The sequence below is a fragment of the Schistocerca serialis genome, chromosome 9, assembly GCF_023864345.2.
Source record: "Schistocerca serialis cubense isolate TAMUIC-IGC-003099 chromosome 9, iqSchSeri2.2, whole genome shotgun sequence".
In the NCBI taxonomy this organism is placed as follows: Eukaryota; Metazoa; Arthropoda; class Insecta; order Orthoptera; family Acrididae; genus Schistocerca; species Schistocerca serialis.
The window spans coordinates 327,247,618-327,271,037 of NC_064646.1; positions in this window are offsets into that span (position 1 = coordinate 327,247,618).

The window sequence follows — 23,420 nt, forward strand, 5'->3', positions numbered from 1 at the left end:
TTCACAATATGATGGACCTCCATGGTATAAAGTCACTCTGAAGAAAGTTCTAAAGAAACGGGGACTACTGCATAATAGGCGTAGGAATATAAATTGAGAGACGCCGAATGAAACCCTTCAAGTTCTCGAGAGGGTAATGCGTGAAGCTTTCAGTGACTAATGTAGTAGAATGTTGTCAAATGATCTTTTATAAAACCCAAAGAAATGCTGGTCGTATGTAAATGCTGTTAGTGACACCAAAGTTAGTGTCCCTACCATAGCGAATGAGACAGGAATTGAAACTGAGGGTAGCAAAGCAAAAGTTTAAATGCTTACCTCCGTTTTCAAATATTCCTTTGAAAAGGAAAACCCAGGAGAGCTACCCCAGTTTAATGCTAGTACCACTGGAAAGATGACTGAAATCAGTATCAGTTTCAATGGTGTCGAGAAACGACTGAAATCGTTAAAACTGAAGAAAGTTCCAGGCCACGATGGAATCCCTGTCAGAATCTATACTGAATTTGCGGATGGATTAGCCACTCTTATGACTATGATCTATTGTAGATCTCTTGAACAAAGAACCGTGTTCTGTAGTTCGAAGAAAGCATCGGTAACACCCATCTACAAGAAGGGTAGTAGAAATGATCCATAAAACTGCGGTCCAATATCTTGGACATCTATTTATTGTAGGATCTTACAACATATTCTGCGCTCAAACAAATTGAAGTATCTTCAAAAGAATAACCTCCTCCGTGCCAAACACCATGGATTCCGGAAACGTCGATCACGTGAAACTGAACTCGCGCTTTTCTCCCACGACATGCTGAAAACTTTGGATGAAGATAGTCAGGTAGATGCAGTAATTCTTGACTTCGGAAGAGCATTTGACTCAGTACCATACCTAGGTCAAAAGACTTCATTTTTGAGACCGAGGACTGTTATTTCTATAATTTTATTTTTTTGTAATATTGTAAATGTTGTCGTGAAGATGAGCCGTCTTCCACAGCAATCGAAGACTCCACAATTATGGCCAGTTAATTGAAGTTTCGTCTGGTCCTAACAGATTGTCACAGTAGGACACACCTGTCGCACAGGGCACTTCTCCTTGTCGCTAACACACGTGATTACGCTAGTGTTAGTCTCACAGTTTGTGAGTTGGATTCCTGGCGGTTGAAGCAAATTGCGCCAGCAGTATTTCTCCATAAATGGGAGGAGAGGACATGATGACAGATAATTCATTAAGATTAGAATGTGTCGAGTTAAATTATGAATAACTTTGCAGTTCCTCTCTGAATAATGGCTTGCGAAACTATTGACGATCATATGTCATGGGCGGCATTCCTGTTTTTAGAGAGAATGGAACGTAAGCTGTCAATAATTTGTTAACTTTTACTTCTCTTTCAACTTCACGAGCAACAAAAACATGATAATTACGCACTGTACACACTTATCAGTCGCCTAAACAATTGTTTTGATTGTTGGGGAGTATGCTGGTAGTCGTGATTTATAATGACTATGGAAAGCAAATATGATAAGGTAGTTTATTATGTTTTCATTTGTTAGTTGTTCTTGTTGTTGTGGTCTTCAGTCCTGAGACAGGTTTGATGCAGCTCTCCATGCTACTCTATCGTGTGCAAGCTTCATCATCTCTCAGTACCTACTGCAACCTACATCCTTCTGAATCTGCTTAGTGTATTCATCTCTTGGTCTCCCTCTACGATTTTTACCCTCCACGCTGTCCTCCAATACTAAACTGGTGATCCCTTGATACCTCAGAACATGTCCTACCAACCGATCCCTTATTCAAGTCAAGTTGTGCCGCAAACTTCTCTTCTCCCCAATCCTATTCAATACATAGTCATTAGTTACGTGATCTACCTATCTAATCTTCAGCATTCTTCTGTAGCACCACATTTCGAAAGCTTCTGTTCTCTTCTTGTCCAGACTTCCATACATTGCTAAACTCCATACAAATACTTTCAGAAATGACTTCCTGACACTTAAATCTATACTCGATGTTAACAAATTTCTCTTCTTCAGAAACGCTTTTCTTGCCATTGCCAGTCTACATTTTATATCCTCTCTACTTCGACCTTCATCAGTTATTTTGCTCCCCAAATAGCAAAACTCCTTTACTACTTTAAGTGTCTCATTTCCTAATCTAATTCCCTCAGCATCACCCGACTTAATTCGACTACATTCCATTATCCTCGTTTTGCTTTTGTTGATGTTCATCTTATATCCTCCTTTCAAGACGCTGTCCATTCCGTTCAGCTGCTCTCCCAAATCCTTTTCTGTCTCTGACAGAATTAAAATGTCATCGGCGAACCTCAAAGTATTTATTTCTTCTCCATGGATTTTAATTCTTACTGTGAATTTTTGTTTTGTTTTCTTTACTGCTTGCTCAATATACATATTGAATAACATTGAGGAGAGGCTACAACCCTGTCTCACTCCCTTCCCAACCACTGCTTCCCTTTCATGACCCCCAACTCTTATAACTGTCATCTGGTTTCTGTACAAATTGTAAATCGCCTTTCTCTCCCTGTATTTTACCCTTGACTCCTTCAGTATTTGTTTAAAATTATGTAATTGGTTAGAAATTTTACTTTCCTGTGCGTTTAGTTTATTACACTTACGACTCGGTGAGTGAGTGTCAAGTGTGTAACTACAAATCTGTTGTTCCTGGGTTCAGTGCTTGGTCGGTGCTGGCATTCTTTCTGCAGTTCACTTCTCCTCCTCTATGACAATGCCTCACCCAAGTCTGCGCATCTGAGAGGAGTTCAGAACGCATTACACAGAGGGTGGGAGGTTATTGTATTACGAGGGACAGTTAATAAGTAACGCAACACATTTTTATTTTGAAAGCATCTTGGTTTTATCCAGTATTCCTGTACGCTATATTATTCCCCACTTCCTTCGTTAAATAACCCTGTATTTCACCATAATCTCCCTTCAGTGCGACGGCCCTAGGCCACCTTACTGAGAAGCCTGTATGCCCGCACGGCACCGCTTCTCTGGTCGATGTTTGAGCCAACGTCTTGCTTCATTCGTAACCTCCCATCATCCATGTACTTCTTTGTGAGATCCTCACGGGTGCGCTGACTTGTGTAAGCCACTGTGTTATCGTGTAGAAGGAGACGTTCGTTTGGAGTCTGTGGGGTCGAACACGCTTAAATTGTTTCTCACGCTGAAGTCGTGTCTTCAGTTTGCGGAGGTTAGCACAAAAGTTTTCAGAACTGACCGCTGCTTCTTGAGGGACGATATCAAACAGAATAACACCAAAAAGGTCCCAGAATACCTTCACCATGACTTTAACTGCTGAGGGCGCGGCTTTGAACTTTTCCTTGTGAGGAGAAGTGGTAAGGCGCCACTTCTTTAATTGCCGTTTTGTATCCGGTTCAGAGTGACGATCTCATGTTTCATCGCATGTAACAATGTTCGACAAAAGATTGTCACAATCAGCCTCGAAACGCGCAAGCAATTCAGTACAGATGTCCCTTCGTTGCTCTTTATGATCTTCCCTTAGGCGTCGGGTAACCAGTCAACACAAACCTCTAAATACCCTAATTGGTGGACAACAGTCCAGTTGTGCAGCTAGATGTTTGATTGTGATGCATTGATCGCCTCAAGTGAGAGTGTCTGCACGTTTCAACATTGCAGGAGTCACGGATGTGTGTGGCCGGCGGACACGCGGGAGACCGGACAGGTTTGTGCGATCTTGTTGCAATGATGACAGACGCATCGCCCATTGACTCACCGCGCCTTTGTTCACTGTCAGGATTCCCTAGACACTCTGCAAGCGCCTAACAGAATCTGCGATTCGCTAGTCTTCCGCCAAAAGAAATTCAATGTGAGCTCTCTACTCGGAACGTACCTCCATTACAGACGCCATTTTGATGGCTACTTATAGCGCCACTACCTATCGGAAATTCATGAAACTAAGAGGGCTAAAGCGGAAATATTCCTCGATATCCCACAACGAAGTCAGCATTTTTCAACAGAAATTGGCCGAAAAGAAAAATGTGCTGCATTACTTATTGAACTCCCCTTGTAGCAACGTACACTCGCTGTATTTCTAAGCTAAGCCACACTCTAATTCACAATGCTTCTCTTGTAGCGTCTGGCACCAACATTGAATGAAGTCTCTGTTACGCTCTCGCACTTACGAAGTGAACGCATTATGGAATGCACTGTTCCTCTTTATATCTTCTCCATATAACTCCATATAACTCATTAGTTATAATACTTTGCAGTTTCCTACATAAGTAGTTTAAGAGATTCTAATGTTTTGTAGCTTTGAGGGATGAAGTAGTGAAGGCAGCAGAGGATCAAGTAGGTAAAAAGACGAGGGCTAGTAGAAGTCCTTGGGTGACAGACGAAATATTAAATTTAGTTGATGAAAGGAGAAAATATACAAATGCAGTAAACGAAGCAGGGAAAAAGGAATACAAACGTCTCAAAAATGAGATCGACAGAAAGTGCAAAATGGATAAACATGGATGGCTAGAGGACAAATGTAAGGATGTAGAGGCTTATCTCACTAGGGGTAAGATAGATACTGCCTATAGCAAAATTAAAGAGACCTTTGGAGAAAAGAGAACCCTTTGCATGAATATCAAGAGCTCAGATAGAAACCCAGTTCTAAGCAAGGAAGGGAAAGCAGAAAGGTGGCAGGAGTATATAGAGGGTCTATACAAGGGTGATATACTTGAGGACAATATTATGGAAATGGAAGAGGATGTAGATGAAGATGAAATGGGAGATATGATACTTCGTGAAGAGTTTGACAGAGTACTGAAAGACCTGAGTCGAAACAAGGCCACGGGTGTAGTCAGCATTCCATTAAAACTACTGATAGCCTTGGGAGAGCCAGCTCTGACAAAACTCTACCATCTGGTGAGGAAGATGTATGAGACAGGCGAAATACCCTCAGACTTCAAGAAGAATATAATAATTCCAATCCCAAAGAAAGCAGGTATTGACAGATGTGAAAATTACCGAACTATCAGTTTAATAAGTCACAGCTGCAAAATACTAACGCGAATTCTTTGCAGACGAATGGAAAATCTGGTAGAAGTCAACCTCGGGGAAGATCAGTTTGGATTCCATAGAAACATTGGAACACGTGAGGCAGTACTGACCCTACGACTTATCTTAGAAAATAGATTAAGGAAAGGCCAACCTACGTTTCTAGCACTTGTAGGCTTACAGAAAGTTTTTAATAATGTTGACTGGAATAGTCTCTTTCAAATTCTGAAGGTGGCAGGGGTAAAATACAGGGAGCGAAAAGCTATTTACAAATTGTACAGAAAGCAGATGGCAGTTATAAGAGTCGAGGGGCATGAAAGGGAAACAGTGGTTGGGAAGGGACTGAGACAGGGTTGTAGCCTCTCCCCGATGTTTTTCAATCTGTATATTGAGCAAGCAGTAACGGAAACAAAAGAAAAATTCGGAGTAGATATTAAAATCCATGGAGAAGAAATAAAAACTTTGAGGTTCGCCGATAACATTGTAATTCTGTCAGAGACAGTAAAGTACTTGGAAGAGCAGTTGAACGGAATGGACAGTGCCTTGAAAGGATGATATAAGATGAACATCAACAAAAGCAAAACGAGGATAATGGAATGTATTCGAATTAAGTCGGGTGTTGTTGAGGGAATTAGGTTAGGAAATGAGACACTTAAAGTAGTAAAGGAGTTTTGGTATTTGGGGAAAAAAATAACTGATGAAGGTCGAAGTAGACAGGATATAAAATGTAGACTGGCAATGGCAAGGAAAGCGTTTCTGAAGAAGAGAAATTTGTTAACATCGAGTATAGATTTAAGTGTCAGGAAGTCATTTCTAAAAGTATTTGTATGGAGTGTAGCCATGTGTGGAAGTGAAACATGGACGATAAATAGTTTAGACAAGAAGAGAATAGAAGCTCTCGAAATGTGGTGCTACAGAAGAATGCTGAAGATTAGATGGGTAGATCACATAACTAATGACTATGTATTGAATAGGATTGGGGAGAAGAGAAGTTTGCGGCACAACTTGACTTGAATAAGGGATCGGCTGGTAGGACATGTTCTGAGGTATCAAGGGATCACCAGTTTAGTATTGGAGGGCAGCGTGGAGGGTAAAAATCGTAGAGGGAGACCAAGAAATGAATATACTAAGCAGATTCAGAAGGATGTTTGTTGCAGTAGGTACAGAGAGATGAAGAAGCTTGCACAGGATAGAGTAGCATGGAGATCTGCGTAAAACCAGTCTCAGGACTAAAGACCACAACAACAACAACAACAACGTTTTGTTGAGATGCTGAGTTCGAAAACTAAGGCTTTCTCTCCATGACTTAAGATAGTTTCACAAAGTAATGATGAAGATCCTGAAAATTCATGTAAAGCACAGGCATTAAAAGAGGATCCTTAACCATAAATGTTATAAAATAACAGGCTCCTAATATTACGATGAATTATTATGTTTTTCAGGTCTAATACAAAGATGTAAATCTTAATATCTCCGTTTTCTTCTCGGAACTCAGTTTCGTTTTCATCTGTGCACAGACTGAGGACATTTCTTGTGCAGCATTCAGCGGTAGTCAGCTAGCATTCTGAAATTAGTGGCACAAAAGGAGCAGTACGTACAATATGTTATGTTCACGCACGGTGGTCATGTTGATACCTCTTCAAAGAGCTGGATATTTTAACTGAACAATCACAACACATGTACTCGAAAAAGAAATTAGTCATAAATAATCTATCACAATAGGCTATTTCATATGTTAAAAATATGGTTCGGATTGTTGTTATTCTGATTCATTATAAGATTTAAATAGCTTGTACTGTCAATATTCTCATAAAGTATTTGTTAACTTTATGTAATTAAAGCTTAAAATATCATTAAATGTCAAAGATCTGGTCACGTGATCGAAAACGCTCTGCTATTGGCTGATGACCCGGGGACGTCAGAGGCTTGGAGTAAGACGAAGCTATACTTGTGTTAAAGGAGCGTTCAAAGTTACGAGGTTTTTACGTACATTTACTGCAAACAGTTTAGCTATTTAGTGGCGGAAAACGCAATTACAACTTTTAAGTAACAATAGAAAGGAATGTTTCAAGAACTGGTAGTGGAAGCCATGCGAAAGTTGACGCGTTTATACTCCACACATTTAGTGCCGCGATATGTGCAACGACGGATATTCTTTTCCCTGGTCCCTGCAACATCATTAAACTCGCTCAAAACTAAGGAATTTTTACAAATGGGGTCCGTATATTATAACTAGGTTATCGACTATCTCATGAATTACGGCCCAAAACACAACAAAACTATTGTATGCAAGAGTGGTGATTTTCAAAGTAGAATGCATTCAGCAGAGGTACTGCCGGTGACAGGTGTTCCGTGGCGTAACGGCTAACGTATTTGACTGTGTTTAAAGGTGCACATGTTCGAGGCCTGAAAGTGATATTTATTTCTAAAAGTTTTACTCGAAATATGAAAACAGCGTTAGCAAGGACTGATTGTAGCAGTGTTTTCGATTGTGCGTTGTATTTTACTCATCTTCACATTAATATTAGTTTGAGAATTGCACAACAGGGGATAAAGGAATTTACTTTGCAAACAAACAGTTCACTTTTTTGGGAAGCATTGCTAGTAGTGAAGATATCACCATACGTCTACAGCACATCGAGGTGTAGGACGATGAGGTTATGCGGAGAGATATAAAGTTTGTACAACACGGAAGTGACACAAACGTAAAGTCTGTGTTGTTAGTGAGTATAAACTAACGTCAGCGTCTGTAGCAAACTTACTTCATCTTCATGTAACGACAAAACAGCAAAAGTTTAAACGATAAGAATCCTAGCTAAACTGTACAGAGATATAAAAAATTGTTTCTAATAAAGCAAAAAATATGAGATGACATTAATTAGAAAATATCTATTTGACGTGTGTGAACAGCGTTTGCAGATGTAATGGCATGTAAACAGCAAGAAAAACATAATAATATTCTGTTTCTGGTCGGTTTTGTGAAATTTTGTAATTGTGATTTGGTTTTCATATGAGAGGACAGAGTCGTTTTACAAATAAGTTATAATATTCTTTCGGACTAGATTCGAACTAGTGATCTATGGACAGCGTCTTATAAAATTCGACTGTTTACTGCTGTAGCAACTAAGCTATCCAATATTTGAGGTGTAGTTAGGTAAAACGACAATTTTCACTAGGAGTTTAATTTCGTTGAGTGACCCTGTCCTTCGCTGAGAGCATAACTCGGAGATACGTTAGTTTTAACTCCACAGTGCAACACATTTTTAATTAAGTTAGTGAAATTATGCGTTGACTTTGAAACACTCAAAAACTACTTTTCAAAGTGTTTCCAGATGTATTTGTACGGTATGGTACTAAACACCATTTGTAACCCATTTTACGAAACGTAAATTCCAAAACAAGACATCACTGTGAATTAGCGATATGACAGTAGGAGTGGCGAGCTAGCCAGTGACGTCACAGACATCACATGACTCGAATGGAGCGTTGTAGCGAGCGTTCAAAGTATTCGAATTTAATTTCCGTTTTTATAAAAAATACTGAAATACAAGAGTCGTGCTTGGGTAGCTCAGATGGTAGAGCACTTGCCCGCGAAAGGCAAAGGTCCGGAGTTCGAGTCTCGGTCCGGCACACAGTTTTAATCTGCCAGGAAGTTTCATATCTAGAGAGTGTTTCTAAATGTGTTAGAAATATTAGAATAAAGCAGTATGGAGGAAGCACAGATAGTGAATTTCATTTTGAGTATCGCAGGTTTCTCGCCAAGATTTTTTAAGCTTTTGTGACCTGTGTTTCTAGTATGTTATCCTGTAATATTACAACTGACTGATACATTCACACCATTCATCCTTTAGCTTAGGTTTCCCACCAAGATTGTTTAAGTTTTAGGGACGTTTGCTTCTAGTATGTCATTCAGATCTGACTAATATATTCACACCATTCCTCCTTTATCTTATTTTCTTTGTCCCCCTCTCCCTGTAATTCTCGTAATTCCTCCTATCCTCCTTGTTATCTCTATTTCATGTTTCATCATCACCCTGCACTCTTCCCCCATCTTTTTCTAGCTCCTCTACCACTGCGCACACCTAATTCCCATCATTTTCCTGACTACCTCCACTTCCCATTGCCACCTATCTCTCTCCCTCCTCTCCCTCCGTCTCTCTCTCTCTCTCTCTCTCTCTCTCTCTCTCTCTCTCACACACACACACACACACACACACACACACACGGGCGCGAGCGGAATTGCATCGGTCGGAGTTGATGGCAATGACAGATCCTCGCCTTATTTTCTACAAATGCGGATGAAATGAGATTCCTTGGCGCGACGACCAACGTAAAACTTTAGAGAAATGGCTCTGTTATTGGAAAAGTTCCCTAAAATTCTCTGACCGACTATGAGGGCGCCGCCGACGAGCCTGCAGAAATCGGAGATCACATTCAATAATACGACAGGTAATAGCCATATCTTTGGATTTGAGACCAATATCCCTTACAGAGCATCCGAATGTGATTACTGAGAATGGGGTAAGATAAGCCTCTGGCAGAATATCTGCCGTTATGTTACGTACGTCGCATACGGGAAGCCTAGCGAGCGATTCCAATCGCTGTCTCCATCGCTCGTCAGCCCACGCATTCACGATGTCGTTGCAGTTTTAGTAACTGTCTCCGAAGTCTCACCTAAGCTTAACACAGCAACAGAATTATTTTCAGTGTTTCTTAACTTGTATTTCTGTATATGTGAACTGACTTCAAATACGGAAACAGAACTCAGGAAATCTCGTGGCTCGCTGTCTACGCCTGAATGTTTTTATGACTGACATTATTCTTGCAGAACAGAAACACTCCGATTTTAGTAACTCCATATCGGATAGGATAAGATAATAAACTGATCGCGATGGGGAATGAGGGATCAAGAAATAAAAACAATCGTGAAAGCGGAACATATACTAGTGTGAAACTTCCGGCGACAGGCGTTTGCTTCTCAGGACCTCAAAGCTTGCACTCGGGTGGTGGAGGGAGGAAGGCATATTCTTACTGGGTTACTTATACAGTCATGCCTTACCTTCCAGCTTACGTATGCAAGTGCCTCCTTCTTACTAGACCACGAAGAATTTCTCCTGCCTTTCTTTCAGAACTATCAACGGTCCAGCATCTAGCTTGAATATGTCAGAAAACTTCAAACAGCTCAAGTCTCTCCGCTAGAGTGGGAGGTTATTTTAGAAACTGATTTTAGGCCTTGATTTAACCATTGTTGAAGATAAAATTCTTTTGGAATTCAAATGGTTAAAATAGTTCAAGTGGCTTTAAGCACTATGGGACTTAACATCTGGGGTCATCATTCCCCTAGACTTAGAACTACTTAAACCTAACTAACCTAAGGACATCACACACAACCATGCCCGAGGCAGGATTCAAAACTGCGACCGTAGCAGCAGCGCAGTTCCGGAATGAAGCGCCTAGAACCGCTCGGGCACAATGGCCGGCTTTTGCGATTCAATGCGTTTCATACTGTGGACTAATCTTTCAGGAAATAATAATACAAGCTATACTGCCTATGATGACCAAAACTTTGGTTTAATCACAAAATACCGCTTTCTATATCCGGAATGATAAGGAAGTGTTATCTGCATTATGACACAATTTTAAATATTTCTTTTTACGTCGTTGACATGCCTTTTATACGCAGAACAAAAATAACCTGTAATTAGCAATATACAACACTACCACCCCCAAAAAATTGAAAAATTCTAGGACTGTAACAAATAAAAAATTGAACGTAACTAATAGACACCCTGGGTTAAGTACTGAAACATGAAGCGCGAAGATCATGCTCTAGAACTGCCAACATTCCAAAAGTCCTATAACCGCAGTCTGGTTTCTGTAGAAGCCATAGATAACCTCCCACCCCTCGTATTTTATCCCTTCTATCTAAAGAATTTCAATCAGCATTGTGAAAACTGTCTCCAAATCTACAAAAGTTATAAACGTAGTTTTGCTTTTTTATCAACCTGTCTTAATATACGTTTCATCAAAAACCCTTACTGATCTTCTCCGAGATCGGATTCTACTAGTTGTTCCATTATTCTAAAATAATTCATGTCTCTATTTTACAACCATGACTGATAGAACTTCTTTAAAATTTGAATTATATTACATGCTAAGTGAAACAACTTTTTTATTGGCTGATTCTCCCACGGTACTCAACAATTTACAAAAAATGTCATCTACACCAAGCACTCTGTCAAATTACACTGGTTGGCAGCGTGATTTTTGTCCTAAACTTAAAAGGTTTTCTGATGGATTTTTTGGTTCTGATTGCAGGTGAAGTATTTAGAATATTCAATCAAATATAATTCAGACACGTATTTAGAATTTCTGTGAGAGGCGAGAAATGTAGCTGCGTGATCGTTATAATAAAGAAATTTCTGTTTTGTGAAGGTTTGCAATGTAACCTACTACAAAGAGATGTTTAATTTTATAGTTTACGTGGCAGCTAACTAAGTTTCGGTGACAATGTAATACAAAGGCTTATATGTTTGTTTCACATATAGTTTCTCACGGAAACTTCAGCAACGGCTTTTGCGAATTACATAACTTCAAGAGATGGTATTGACACTCCTGACCACGCCTGATACATCAGAGGCAAACTTATAGTGAAGAAGCAGCAACGGTAAATCTCAGACTGCGTCAAAGAAGCGTATTTTTCTACTTCGTGATGTAGGTTAGGTATTAGGACGAATGATGACCTCCACGTCGAATGCTTTCTTTTAAAGTTATGTGGTAAGACAACTGCTTCCTATGCAACTGGAACATTTATACAAAAGACAACCATTAGTATGAGAAAATATGGCCAGTTAGAAAACCAGAAGTTCAAGGGAGAAACGTACTACTCCATCCGTTATCTATCACGTTCGGAAAATAATGAAAGATAAAACACTTGAGGACAAGATGAATGAAATTTAAAGATCACCTGAATTTCCTTTAACTAGTTGTCAAAAAGTTTATTGGCAACTTTATGAGTCTTTATTACGAGAGCTAGTAATAATCTTCAAAGTGGTGAATCCCTCGTTTGAGCTTCAAGCTGCATTTCGTGGACTCCCACGTCAAGTGTTAGCTAGAGGATCTAAATACTGTGACTAATGAACAAGAGAAAGAGTCCATGGAAACGTTAAACATATATAATGGGGTACCAAGATCGATGGGATACCAGCTTGACAGCAGACTACTGCTGGCTACTGCATTCAGTGCGCAAAAGAAAACGCAACTCAGTTTGACGGGAAAAAAGAGACCTTAAGATTCACGCCTTTCTATAGGAAAAGTTAAGAGCGTATCATTTTGTAACGTTCTATTAAGAACGTGTTTATGAATATATGTGTGATGGAGGGAAACCTGTAGTATTTATGAACTTAGCATATCAGAAAGACATTAGAATGACGTAAAATACACTGACGACAAACAATCTCAATACAAAAAAAAAAAAATTGAGGTAGAGTAATGAATTACGGAAATATGTTTGTCTGGATAAAATATTTAAGTGATTAACATTGCAAGTTCACAGGTTAATGTAAGAGCGAGATAAGTCATGGAAAATGTGAAATGCTTAAGCATTAATAACCATTTTAACCACCAGAATGTTGACTGAAAGCATACAAACGTGCATAAATTGTATTAAACAGGTGGCAGATGTCAATTTGTGGGCTGGAGTTCCGTGCCTGTTGTACTTGGTCGGTCAATACAGGGGCTGTTAATGCTGGCTATGGAAGACGCTGGAATTGTCGTCCGATGATATCCTGTTCATGCTGACTGGAGACAGATTTGGTGATCGAGCAGGCCAAAGCATCACGTCGACGCTCTGTAGAGTATGTTGGATTACAACAGTGGTACGTGTGCGAGGGTTATTTTGCTGGAAAGAATCCCCTGGAGTATTGTTCATGAATGGCAGTACGAAAGATCGAATCACAAGACAATTTTGCAGTCAGGGTGCGTGGGATGATGACGAGAGTACTTTTGCAGTCATAACCCCAGACCATAGCTCTGGGTGTGGGTCCACTGTGTCTGTCACGCAGACAGGTTGTTGCAGGACCTCAAATGGCCTCCTTTTAATCAGCACATGGCCATCACTGGCGCCACGGCAGAACCATAAAACTGAACAGAGGTACACCCTGTCGTCCAATGAGCTCTCGTTTGATATGACTGAAGTCGCAAATGACGCTGGTTGGGGGTCAGTGGAACGCACGCCTCGGGGCGTCTCACCCGGAGTTGTTTTTCAAGCAACCAGTTTGTAACAGTTCGTTGTGTCATTGTGGTGTCAACTGCTGCTGAAATTGCTGCTGCAGATGCCTCAGAGCAACACGCCGAAGAGGATGGTCTTCCCTCTCGGTAACGCCACTTGACCATCTGGAGCCCGTTCATCTCGAAACCGTAGATTCTCTTGACCATCGCTGCCAGCAGTCATGTACTGTGCCTACATTCCTGCCAAGTATTTTTGCAGTATCGCAGAACTAACATCCAGCTTCTCGCAGCCCCATTACACGATCTCGTACAAAATCAGCCAGTTGTTAATAATTTAGTCTTTGTCGTCTTCAAGGCATTCTTGAGTAATATCAACTCTCCATTTCCAGTCTCAAAGGTAACGTGTATTTGAAGGAAACCTGATTTACATCCTCACAGTGGCGCTACTAGCGCCACTCTTGCGCGAGTGGTGCAAAGAGGCATCTTCTCTCACTTGCAGAAACGCGACTACCAACTTTCGGTTATGTCGCACAGCACCTTGTTGGTGTTGTTATATTTTTACGCCTGTATATTTAAGCAAAATTTTGCAAAGGGTAGATTTGTGTTGTAATTAATTGAGTTTTGCTCCTCATTTTAGAGCATTGAGAAAATCTGGAGACGAACAGCGCGTCACATAACACTTTCGCTTCATAAGTGCGAGAGTGTCGCAATGACGTTCATCCAATGCTGGGGCAGACGCTACAAGAAAACCGCTGTGCATTATGGTGTGGTCTACTGCTGAAATGCGGACAGCGCACGTTCGTAGAAGAGACGTCTAGCACACTGATTTCTCCAATAAACATCACACGAAAAGACCATGAAATTAAAGGGGAGAGCTATGGGATCATACGGAGACTTACCAGCAGTCATTTTGCTTGTGTATTATTCGTGTCTTCGAAATAGAATATCACTGACGTGACAGTGGTACGCGATGTATGCAGCAGAATGAGCAGTAAGGTGACTACCTGAGTATGAATAAGGATTTAGGTCATTTCTGATGTAGGAAAAAAGTCTGATACTCGCGATCATGCTATAGTTACGATAAAGTTGGAATATTACAGAATTAGAAAGAAATTGAAAAATGGCTTATTTTAGATCCAGAAAATAGAGAACAGTACGTTCACTAAATGTCAACAAACAAGAAACAGATCTGAATCGGACTGAGTATTGTAAAGAGACGATAGCCACAAGACTCTGTTCTAGATCCGTTGCTTTTCTTAGTATATATTAGTGATCATCTACTAAAGACGAGAATGATTAAAAATAGTATAAGTAGATAACACTAGAGTGGTTGGGAAACCAGAAGGCATGTAATGCAGGTAGGGGGAACAGTAGTTTATACCTTAAAGGAAAAGTCATTGCAAATCAACTGTAACAGTTCCCAGTGTATACTGTATCTGACACGGAACTCTTCTACAAAAGAATTTTTATTAATGCTAGGGAGGCTAATATTCAAAGGAATCAAACATTTAAAATTATTCAGACTGAAAATTCAATGAAAAACAGAGGTAAGGAATCACTTTTCCTGAACCACATCATTCTTTCCCATTTTGACGACCTTCTTCCGTGATGGTGCAAAAGTGTGGCACGCCCGACGTCGCCTTCAAGCTCGGCGACGCCTCAAACAGCCAGATGTGGCCATATGCGGAAAAAAAGACCAGAGCTCAGAAGTTCATGTCACGTGTAAAGTGCGTTGATGATGTCACATTGGCACCAAATTTCACCAAAATTGTGCCGAACGCCACGTGAACTTCTGACAGGACAGGGAGGTCGTCACATTTCACCTCATCTTTCGACGCCTATGCGATGAAGGGCAGAACCGCGACGCCCAGCACCGAAATCATGATATGTTATTACGGGTGGCCGAGGAACACATTTCGACACACCGCCGCTCAGAATCGAAAAGAAAAGACCTCAGAGGGTGGCACAAACTCCGTCAATGAGACCACCCCTTTTCCTTGGGGCGTTGATTCCACACACTTCACGGTCGAAAACGACATTTCTCAGTGTGATGAGGAACAGGACAATGCTGTCGACACTGCTTAAACTCTTTCAGCGACCCAACCTTTCTCTACAGATATCGTGGGCCAGGAACCCCACTGAATGTTATCGCACATCTCTGGAGTGCAGTGCAACCGAAGCTTTTGCTCTTGTGTACATGGTGCAACCGCCAGGGACCGTTCAAAACGATTCGAAGGAATCTGAACGCGATGGGAGGCAGAAAAGTGTGCGTATGTTTTTCCAGGCTTCCTGTTTTGCACCCTCCTGTGGTGTGAACGTGGAGGGGTGAGACATTGACTCATTTGTCAATAAAACGCCAAGTTCTCCATCTAAGACCACCGAGTTTGGAACCAGCCTGTCCTTGGTGAGCACTTTACAAATGCACCTGCACAGAGACAAACTGTGAAAGAGTCCTAGGCGCCTACAGGTAGGCAATGCTGCTTATCTTGCACTTGCTACGTGGCATCCAAATTCAGATTTGTGCCAAGGATTTGCCTGTCCGCAAGCGCTTGGTACCATCACAGTTGCCCACCTGGCTAGCCGTGCCGTCTAACGCACTGCTTCCCGAGCGGGAAGACGTGCCGGTCCCCGGCACGAATCCTGCCTGTGCATTAGTGTGTCCAGGTCCGGTGTGCCGGCCAGTCTGTGGATGGTTTTTAAGGCGGTTTTCCACTGCCTAGGCGAATGAGGGCTGGTTTCACTTATTCCGCCTCAGTTACACTATGTCGGCGATTGCTGTGCAAACACTGTCTCCACGTACGCGTACACCATAATTACTCTACCACGAAAACATACGGGGTTGCACTCGTCTGGGGGATCCACTGGGGGCCGAACCGCACGATAACATTGGGTTCGGTGTGGATCGGCGGTGGGGTGGGTGGACTGCTGTGGCCTGTTGTGGGGGTTACGGCGGGACGAAGCCTCTCTAACGTTTCTAGGTCCCCGGTTCAATACACAGTACACAATAACGTCACAGTTAGTCTCTATACATTTTTAAAATACTCATCAAAGGCGGCCGGTGACACTGAGGACGTTGCCAAATTAGGTATTTAGACGACCCTTTGCCGTTTTAATGTGACAGTGTCGCAGAGTAAAAACCAGCGTCACACTGCAGTGTAAAGGGTTGAAGTCACTTTCAGTCAAATTCATGGCCTGTCCTTAGAAAAGGGTTTGAATCGTTCGGTAGATGTCAGCAGTGTAAGATATTGTCAACAATGTTGTCCTGTTGCTTATGAGACTGTGTACTGTCTCTTTGTTCGTGAAATATGAGGGAATCAACGTCCCAAGGAAAGGGATTATTTCATTGACACCCCCACCCGACGGATTTTAGTGCCGATTCAGAGCGGTAGTGTCCCTGAAATGTTTTCGTCGGCCAGCCACCAGAAAACCGCGTGATTTTAACGCTGGGTGTCGCGGTGCTGACTTTCATCACAGAGGCGTAAAAACAATTGTCAAAATGTGGATAACAGAGGTTGCTACGACCTGTTCATGGTGTGACACATCCCCAGTGGTGAGGAGCAGAATTGTGGTAAAGTTCGGTGCCAATGTAACATCATTAACCCATCTTACACCTCATACGAATTTCTGAACTGTGATCTTTTTTTTCGCATGTGTCGACGCCTTGGTGTTAGAAGGATCACCGAGTCCCAGGATGACGCAGGACGCCGCGCCCTTGCTCCTTTATGCGGAAGACTGTAGGCACTTTTGTGTCAGATATTAAACTTCTACATTACAATGGGGGAGAATTACGGCGTTTCGAAAAAGTGTTCATTTGATTGTGTTGCGAACTTTAAACAGCTTGCTCGTGTAGCGTTACTCGCAGTGCGCTTCCTCACGTGACAAGGAGGTGAGCCAAACCCGGATCGACTCCGCAGATTTTTTAAATTTTTTTTACGGATGTAGGCATGGAAGGGAGTGCGGGTAGGGCAGAGTGGACAGGGGTCGTTACCTGTGGCCTGGCCACAGTGTCCCCACTCGCCCGTCAAGGTGTCAGGGATGGTAAGGAGAAATCAATTGTGGGAATTTATTTATTTACTTATATTAATATATTTGTACTTACTTTTACCATAACGAAAATAAATGTATTTTCCTACACTGAGGTAATATATATGGGAAAAAACGAAAAATGTTCTTCATCATCCACGTACGTCTTCTCGTATGTCGTACGTTATTCCACCGATAATCGGACATAGTCTTGTCAGCTCAGTCAATGGCTATCTTCTCCTACATGTTGATGACCATACCGAGCGAGGTGGCGCAGTGGTTAGCACACTGGACTCGCATTCGGGAGGACGACGGTTCAATCCCGTCTCCGGCCATCCTGATTTAGGTTTTCCGTGATTTCCCTAAATCGTTTCAGGCAAATGCCGGGATGGTTCCTTTGAAAGGGCACGGCCGATTTCTTTCCCAATCCTTCCCTAACCCGAGCTTGCGCTCCGTCTCTAATGACTTCGTTGTCGACGGGACGTTAAACACTAACCACCACCACCACCACCACCACCACCACCATGTTGATGACCCTGCTGCGTGGAGGGTCGCGTAGGACACTCCGTAAATAATTAGAAAAATACTGTCCATATTTTGAATTCCGTACTATCTTGCAACCACGTTCTTGTAGGTAATTGCAAAAGTATAATACATCTTTAGGTCCATCGTGAAAAACTTATTGTACTGCGTGTCCACGGACTCACGTGACTGTGTTGGTTTTGGCGCGCGGGAAATACTGTTCATCCGGATATAGTAGAAGCCCAGATGTGATGTGTTCGACAGTCAGTCGTAGAAAATACGACAAAAGTTGTCCCACCAAGCGCCATACGTCTTCTACCGTGCCACATGTGAAACGGTGCTCGTCAGTGTCCGGTATTCCGCAGTCTACTCATAGAGGCGATTCCGCCATATTTATCTTGTGGAGGCGTGATCGGGTGATCTGCTTACCGTAGACTATGCTGTGCAATGTGTATCGCATGTCTGTATCCAGTGTAACCGCGTGTGTTGTCCCTCACATCACCTTCCAATTAACCTGAGGATTTTTGGCCTGCACGATGTTTGGTGCAGTTTAACGATCGTGGGCTGGTAGACCGGCCAGCCTGCGTGTGGCTTTAGACGTTTTCTCACGTTCGTCAGCCAAATGCTGAGCTGGTCCCCATTCCCGTCTCAGAGAAAAGGACATGCAGACAGTTAAAATACAGTAACACACAGGAGAAATTCACACAATCCACAGGTAGGTAGCACACACGGCTTCCCTCTCGCAGGTTAGCTAGACGATTGTAGAATCAGGAACGACATCCGGTAACAAAGATGAGTAACATAATAAAAATTTTCCAAATCCTGAAAAATAGGACCCCATTGCAGACGCGATAAACACGAGGGAAAAAGGAAAGAGAGAACTAATTCGAAATAATTAAGCTCTACGAATGAAGGAACAATTTTGCCTACCGAATTTTATGGGAAATGTGGTGAACTACGAGTGAGAAGAACTAGGGACACTACCATCACTTTCACTCAGTTTATAGCAACTCAACCATGGAATAGAAAACGAATTTGAAACCATTATACAGCGGGTAGGAAGAAACAATTATGGCTACCGACTTTTATGTCTAATATGGTGGACTGTGAGTGAGAAGAGCTAGGAATGGTACCATCTATTTGACTCATTTTATAATTACTCAGTCATAAAAGCCTTGATAAACTACAGGAGGAATTTATACACATGATCGTTGCAATAAAAAAATCATCAGACACGTTCGTAAGAATTTAGATAGAATTATGTGGTTCGTGCGGAAGTCGATTCCTGATAGCGTAAGAGAGGTTTCCTGCTTTTCCTATCACTTAATGGAATTAAATTATCACGAAAAGTTGCTTCAGTCAAATACGCACCAATCCACCATTTGACAATGTTACTCCGACAGCTGAAAATATTCAGTACTATACTGAAAATATATGCACGACAGTAAAATTGTGGAAGGTATTTACTGTGTGTGTGGAAGCAAATTTATTCCTTTCAATCTGCCTACTCCCTGATGACAAATGTAATTCTCAGTCAGTTTTGCGTTCAACAGCGATCGTTTCTGATTAAGTGTAGTCCGCAGCTCGTGGTCTTGCGGTAGCGTTCTTGCTTCCCGCGCCCGGGTTCCCGGGTTCAAAAATGGTTCAAATGGCTCTGAGCACTATGGAACTTAACATCTGTGGTCATCAGTCCCCTAGAACTTAGAACTACTTAAACCTAACTAACCTAAGGACATCACACACATCCATGCCCGAGGCAAGATTCGAACCTGCGACCGTAGTAGTCGCGCGGTTCCGGACTGAGCGCCTGAACCGCTAGACCACCGCGGCCGGCCCGGGTTCGATTCCTGGCGTGGTCAGGGATTTTCTCTGCCTCGTGATGACTGGGTGTTGTGTGATGTCCTTAGGTTAGTTAGGTTTAAGTAGTTCTAAGTTCTAGGGGACTGATGACCATAGATGTTAAGTCCCATAGTGCTCACAGCCATTTGAACCATTTTCTGATTAAGTTTGCTTCTCCGGCGTGTTACATTTACGTTGAAAGTGGTACACAACAGCATGGATCGGTTTTCTGAAGACTTGGACGATATGCAACTCGCATATGGATTCACTGAAGATGATAGAGGTGCCGCACAACAACGATATGCTTATCTGCCTCCCCTGCGGCGGCAACCACATCACAATAATTTGTTACTATCCGTACACAGAAGCCCATTCGAATCCTGGTAGAGAATGATTTAACTGACAGTACTTGGCCGGAAATGGAAGAAGAAATGGTAATGTAAGGTCTTTGCCCCTATGTCCTGAATGCAATTCTAAACATCTCCACACTATCTCATGGATCAGATGTAATACTATAGATTCTTCCATCCGACAATCTGCTTGGTACTGTTGGAGAGGAGTGTTCGGCACTGGGTTTCACGTTCTAACTTCTGGTGACCCACAACACACACCCAACACTACACTGTGGAAGCACTCATCACAGTTATCCACGAATACAGATACACACCTGACACTTCATAACGGGTCGGAGGAAGGCTAAGAAAAACCGCCTTTACTACTACCTCGCCTTTAACACCGATGCAGGATTCGTGCATCGCTCACCTACTATCACTGCTCGTGTATGGAACTACTTTGATTTCTTACACTGGAGCTTACGGCAAACCGAATGCTTTCCTGTTATGGTGATTGTGTATTGCAGGCCTATTCACTATTCCGAAGCAGGGGTAGTTTGATAACGAACCGAGTAACTTATAATGAAATTATTTCGTTCTAAAGAATCATCAGAGAACACGATACCATTATAAAAGAATTCTCAGAAAATACCCCTGAACAACCTCCGAAAATTAGCCAGTGGAGTTAAATTGGATAGCGAAAACACCTTGTTTTGGTGAATCTGGGCCCAGTGTTTCCCAAATATAAAATAAAGGGAAGCTGAAAATACCAGTACCTAACTCACGAAAGAAAAACTAATCAGGCGTGGGAAGGCCTACAGATCGCTGCTAGATTTGTCACCGATAGGTTCGATCAAGACACAGATATTCAGGAAATCAAACGGAAATCCCTGAAGGGAAGGCGACGTTGTTTTCGAGAATCACTGTTGAAAAAATTTAGGGAACCGGCATTTGAAGCTGACTGCAGAGTGATTCTACTGTAGCCAAAGCATATCTCACTTAAGAACAACGAAAATTAGAGAAATTATGACTCTTATGGAGGGATGTAGACGGTTGTTTTACCGCCATTCTGTTGGTGAGTGGAACAGGAAAGGAAATAACTAACAGTGGTACAGGATACCGTCCCCCACTTATCGCACGGTGACTTGTGGTGTATCTATGTAGATGTAGGTCCACTAGACTCCTTGCTTGACATCTGTACAGTAGCAGTTATCACGCACATGACGTCGACTCGGCGCTTCCGGTTTGCACTGTGGGTCTGCGCCATTAGTGGGGCTGACACTGGATACCGCAGGTCGGGTTCACTCCCAACCCCACCCCCGCCCCTTCCCCGCTCCACACCCGACCACAACTCCTTAGAGTAATGGAGAGCGTTGCTCGGGATCCCAAGTGCGTTCCAGAGGCTGTGCCTTCATGAATCAATACGGCAGAGAGCCGTGTAAGCAGTTGGTCCAAACGTAAGCACTCTCCAAACGAATATCGTGATCTGCAGAAACTCACAACGTACAGACCACAATCTTCAAATATTCTATGCATTGCGGGAGATCTAATTCCAGGCAGCTGGAGCTGATAGCAGTCGGCACGGCCGAGGATGTCGGAGGAAATTAACGCTCATGATGTAGCGCTGTATTCCCTTCAGTTAGTTTCCACAGAGTGATTCTGAAGATAAATAAGTGAAGGCTTTTACCTACATTTAAAGAATGACTTCGAATCCTGCCGGCACACTTTTGTAAGTCTAAGAGAGCTGTATCCTTAGCGTGTTGATACGAGCTGGTGCCTAGTAAATGGAGAGATGACTGAAAATAGTCCTAGTGCAACATTTCTGGTTGCTGGAGACTTAGCTTTATATGCAAGTTTCAAAGCTCAAATGAGCAAAGATACAGGATGTGGCGCATGACGTCATGGATTGGACGACAGCTGCTGGTATCTAGTTGAACCTGTAGTGGGAAATTGCCCCAGCTGAACCGAATTGTGCTCTGGTTGACTGCTGTAGTAAAAGACGGAAGGGTTACTTTCTTGCCTGCGTGTCAACACTAAGACTTTCGTTTAGTAGTTATTACTAAACTTAAATTCACGATTTCTTTATAATAACAACGAAGAACCTCTGAATATTGTACTATCGTTACAAAACCAAAATATCAATTTGTTATCAGCTTTTAGAAAACATTCGAATAACTAGAAAGAGCGTAATCACTTCTTGTGTCACTGGTTTCAGACCGAAAGATCAACTAGCGAAGTGATTCGCTTCTAGCAGTTCAGTCGTTAATGTCATCATAAACGATAAAGCTTGTTTATCAAATTTGCTCCCATCAAGCCACGCTTTTGTAAACGAGCCTATACATGAAATAGCAAAGTTTGAGAATTTAAACTCATTTCTGAAGCAGATGCTGTTCGCGTATGTTGAAACTTTTCGGAATGGTTACAACTGAAGATAAATCGTTTCTAAGAGTGACTCTGGCAGTGGATTCAAATATAAAAAAAAAAACGAAGAAGAAAAATAAGAATGGGAAGAAGAAAACAATGTACTGTTCCAGGGACTGGTTTAAAATGAGGGAGATATACCTGTACATATGAAAACCTGTGAAAGGAAATGTTACACTCTGAGCTTCATGATTACATCAGCTTTCTGCGAATAGTCGGTGAAACATCTAATGACTGGTTTAGGATTACTTCGTCCCTGCATTCGAGAAGAAGACACCAGTACGCGAAAATGTTTTCTAGTCTACTTGGGCTTCTAACCATAGTTCATTAGCATTTTGACCCATCATATTCCACTTGCAGTATAACCCTGCTGCACACATCATCATGAGCGGAAGTTTACATAACTCTGACAAAACTATAGTGCACGTGAATCGGAGCAAGTCTAAAAAGACGGCAAAGTGTGTATCTCCGTGGCAGATAAAAAATGATAAATGATGAAGCCTTCTCTTTCTGGGAAATTCCCTTACCAGCAGAACTGTCTGGGGAAGCTCATGATCCGCCCTCATAACTCATCTTCTGCTGTTGCCTCTCTCCCATACAAAGAGGGATAGCCTCAACGGAAGGAATGATATTGGTGGAGGAATGGTTTGACCACAACCTAGGAAATTGTTTCCAAAATGCATCTTCCAAGAAGTTTTAAATCAGTGCATATCACACTGCAGACTTATAATTTATTCTGGAAACAAGTTCTTCTGGCAATACTCAGTCCCTAAATCTTAGTAAAATCACCGTTAGACTAAAAATAGTAGAAACACCAATTTTAGTAAATAGTGAGTTATGTTAATAAAGTCTCAACTTCTTAAATTTTGTGACATTATGATTCGTAGTACTGTGTTGCTTTGTGACAAATAGTAACTTAAGCCTGATCTAGACAGAACATAGTCGCTTTACAAAACAATGAAAGTAATTTCTATGAATACGTATTCATTTGCTGTGTTTTATCCTGTTGCGTGTTTTATTCAGTTGCCATACTAAAGGGAACAT